Genomic DNA, 4,790 nt, shown 5'->3' with positions numbered 1-4,790 from the left:
GAGAATGTAGTTTTTTTTTTTTTTTTTTTTTTTTTTTTTTGCAGTACTGGGAATGGATCCCAGGGGCATTCTACCTCCAAGCTACATTCCCAGGCCTGATTTTTATTCTTTATTTTGAAACAGGGTCTCACTGAGTTGCAAAGGGCTCACTAAGTAGTAGCTGAGGCTGTCCTCGAACCTGCGATCTTCCTGTCGAAGCCTCTCAAGTACTGGGATTATAGGCATGTGCCACCATGCTTGGCTACATCACTACTCTTTTCTTCAAATTCTGCTGGTATGGTAAAAATTATGGTAACTTTTGCTCTCAAAGCTGTCATCAGCTCCAGCACCCTCAACTAGCTGATATCTAGAGCTAAATGATTTCCCCAGGACATCCTACTGGTGGCATCTAGTTGTTTGCCCTCCCCTTGATGGCATTTTGGGTACAAATCTCTGCTATTGTAATATAAATAATTGACCCACTCTACATTTTTTTTGTGTGGTACTGTGGATGAAACACTCTATGCTACTTTCCTTTCCCAGAAACAGACCACTCCAGAACCCATCTTTGGAGTTGACCATTGCCCCAGGCCGCTTTCTATTCCTGGGCATGACCCATTCCAGGAAAGTTTTCCCTGGAGCATGACCCTTTCCCCTCTCTTTATGGCCTTTATCATATGGTGCCTCCATTTCTCTAAATAAAACTCATATATTCCCAATTTGTGCTTTCTGTTTAAATGTTTATAAAGCTGATAAGCAAAAACTGAGGTTGTGCAAAATAGCTTTAAGATCCCCCACCTTGTAACATCTTGAGTTATAAAGTGGTCACTAACAGGCTGTAAAATGTTAAGGTGGGAACTGTTACAGAGGCCCTGTTGGTCTTGGGAATTGTAACGGTGAAATGCAGCCACGGGTTCTTGTTCTTAGCTATGTGTAGAAAACACTCGCCAGAACTCTGTAAGCCTAAGTGATTTTATTATCACAAAGATGAAAAGATAGAAACAGATTTAAAGCCCTTTACCCCTAAAGGGTATAGAGGTTAGACTTGAAAATAAGGCACTAAAGTTGTTGGATACAGAATAGTTTGATAGATACCTGGTCCTTCATCTTGCTCTACCAATAATCTTCTGACCTAGGTGTAAGTCCTCCCATTAACTCCGTGCAGGCCCTTTTCTATGATTATGGGGATTATGATTATGGGGATTTCTAGCTTGGTAGAAGAAAAAAAAAACCCTTCTTCCTGCCTTACTGCGGGTATAAGTGTAGGTTTTTTGCTAGGACCAGAATGATTAACAACGTCAGGGGCCACATGGCATCTGCTCCTCTTTGACAGAGGTCTGCACCCTCCTCCCACACTCTGCACCCTCTTCCCGCACTCTTGGGAAATTCTTAGCTTTTCTGCCAGATGTCATTTATTATATAAACCTGTTTTTAGAATATGAAGGCCCTAGGTCCCAACTCTTCTATCTACTTGCTAATTACTTTTAGTGAGGGGACATTATAACAGCTGCCTGAGTGCCTGGCAGTAATCAGGCCCTGAATGCTTTTTACATTTTGAAACCAATTTTCAATACATTACTATCAAATTCAGTTTCCAAATTCAGTTTCCAATACATTAATACCAAAGCTATTTTCAAATACATTTTGAAGCCCTTTCCCAATACTGGCACATAAAACATAGACATTAAATCCCTGACTCTGCTAAAAATGTAGTTGGCTACATAACCAAAGGCCTAACAATGACAGTAAACACAAGAGATAATCTTGATACACATTAAACCTTTCCTCTTAAACTAGTTTTTCATAAAAAATAAAATAAAATATAAAAAACTAAGGGTGTGGCCGGGTGTGGTGGCACACACTTCTAATCTCAGAACTTGGGAGGCTGAGACAGGAGGATCGCACAGGTTCAAAGCCAGCTTCAGCTACTTAGTGAGGCTCTGAGCAACTTAGTGAGACCCTGTTTCCAAATAGATTATAAAAAAAAATAGGCCTGGGGGTATAGTCCAGAGGTAGAAAGCCCCTGGGTTCCACCCCTAGTACCACACACACACACACACACACACACACACACACCAAAAAAAAAAAAAAAAGAATACTGAGGGTGTGTGTTACAGTGCCACACCAAAACTGTAATCGTGTCCCTGTTGGGTGCTGAAACTGTAATGGTGTGAGATGTAGCCTCAGGTTCTTTTTTTTTTTTTTTTTTTTTTTGGTGGTACTGGGGTTCCTGGAAGCCCTTCTACCTCCGGGCTACACTCCCAGACCTATTTTTGCATTTTTTTTATTTGGAAACAGGGTCTCCTAAGCCAGCGCTCGGGGCTAGCTTCGAACCTGCGTGATCCTCCTGTCTCTGCCTCCCAAGCGCAGGGATTACAAGCGTGCCCCACCACGCCCGGCTCAGGTTCTTGTCCTTAGCTATTTGTAGAAAAGAATGGCCAGAACTGCTGCAGAAATAATACTTTTTATTATTACAAAGGCAGAAAAAAAGAAATAGGAAGTGCTACACTTGAGTTGCAGTGGAGTGACTTGAAAATAAGTCACTGAAGGTTTTGAATACCGCATAGTTTTTATAAAGATCTATTATCCTTCATCTTGCCCAGCCAATAGTCTTTTGATCCTGTGTGAGCCCACCCATTAACTCTGTGCAGGCCCCTTTTTATGATTATGGGGCTTTCTTGCTCAACCAGAAGCCTTCTTCCTGCCTTGATGCAGGTGTAGGCCCAGGTCTTTGTTAAGATCGGAATGATTAACAAAGTCAGGGGTCAGGTGGTGTCTGCCTCCTCTTGACAGAGGCCTGCACCCTCCTCCCGCATTCTTGAAGAATTTTAACCTATCTGCTAGAAGTTATTTATTACATAAACCTGTCTTTAAAATATGAAGGCCCTGGGTCCCAACTCTTCTGTGTTCTTTCTAATCACTTTTGGTGAGGGAACTTTGAATTATAACAAGCTGCCTGAATGCCTAGCAGCAACCAGGCCCTGACTACATTTTTTACATTTGAGATTAATTTCAGGGCTGAGGATATAGCTCAGTGGTAAAGTACATGCCTATGCATGGTTGAGGCCCTGGGCTTAATCCCTAGCACTTAAAAAAAAAAAAAAAGATTAATTTCCAGTACATTAAGACCAAAGTCATTTTCCAATACCAGTACAGTGTATATCTCTGAGGTAAAATGCTGCTGGGCTTGATCTTGATCTCCAGTAAAAAAAAGGAAGAAGAAGAAGAAGGAGGAGGAGGAGGAGGGGAAGAGGAGGAGGAGGGAGGAGGGGAATGGCAAAGAGGGATCGATACTTGGAAGATGCACAAACCAATCAGAGTCCTTGGCTCAACACTAGCTGAGTTACCGTGAGCTGTTTGCTTCAGCTCTCTGTTTTGTTTGTTTGTTTTTATGGGAAGTTTTTTTATTATATTTTATTTGCAATGCTAAGGATTGACCCCAGAGCGCTGTGCCACTGAGCTACATCACCAGGAGGACTGTAGGTTTGAGGCCATCTTGGGCAAGTTATCGAGATCATCAGCAGATTAGCAAGACTCTATTTCAAAATAAATAATAAAAAGGCTAGGGGGTGGTAAAAGGCCCCGGGTTCAATCCCCAGTACCACAAAATAACAACAACAAAAATAAATAAATAAAAAGGGCATGGGGTATAGCTCAGAGGTAGAATCCCCTGGGTTCAATCCCAGTACCACAAAATAATAATAAAAATCAAAAGCACTGGGGTTTAGCTCAGTGGCAGAGCACTCCTGGGTTCAACCCTGTGCTGCAAGGAAAAAAGAGAAATAAACCACAGCAACAATAACAAACTTACTCAAACATAATTGGAAATCTGGAGCGTGGCACAATGAGCTATTGATCTGAAGGGTAATGTTGCTGTGTGTGGTAAATTTGGTTAATACGGACTTTTCTAAAAACAAAAGGCCTCATGTTCTCTCTCTGATGTGGAAGGTAGAGGAAAAAAAAGGAAAGAAAAGGGACATCATTAATATTAGGAGAGAGAGCAACAGGGCAAAAAAGGAGTATGGCAGGCAGAGGGAGGAAAGAGCCCCGACCACATCGTGTGTGTGTGTGTGTGTGTGTGTGTGTGTGTGTGTGTGTGTACAATTGCATCACTGTGAAGCCTGCTATCATGCACAATTGCAGCACACCAGTGAGAATCATAAAGAAAGAAACAGTAACATTTTGGATCAGGTTCAATAAGATATATTAGTAACATGAATTTCACCAGTTTATAAAATGAATAAAAGCCAGTGGTCTTTTCAAACTTTCACTATTACTCTGAATCAGAGGTTGCAGCACCTACAGGTAATATCCATGGGTCATCTACTTCCTCCAAAACCAGTCCAGTTTTCCTGGGTGTTCTTTCTTGTTAATTATATGAGGCACAGTAAACACAAGAGATAATCTTGATACACATTAAACCTTTCCTCTTAAGGTTTAATGCCTTTCTTTTTCTTTCCTCTTTTTTCCTCCTCCTCCTCCTCCTCCTCCTCCTCCTCCTCCTCCTCCTCCTCCTTCTCCTTCTCCTTCTCCTCCTCCTTCCTTACTTTTGGTACTAGGAATTGAACCCAGGGGCTTTCTACCTTCAAGTTACACCCTCAGCCCTATTTCCCTATTTAACTTTTTTTTTTTTTTTGGTGGTACTGGGGTTCCTGGAAACCCTTCTACCTCCGGGCTACACTCCCAGACCTACTTTATATTTTTGAAACAGGGTCTCTTACGCCAGTGCAGCTGGCTTCGAACCTGCGCGATCCTCCTGTCTCCGCCTCCCAAGCGCAGGGATTACAAGCGTGCGCCACCATGCCCGGCCT

This window comes from Muscardinus avellanarius, assembly GCF_963383645.1.
Source record: "Muscardinus avellanarius genome assembly, chromosome: 2".
NCBI classification, from domain to species: Eukaryota; Metazoa; Chordata; class Mammalia; order Rodentia; family Gliridae; genus Muscardinus; species Muscardinus avellanarius.
Note: the sequence above shows the minus strand (reverse complement) of the source record.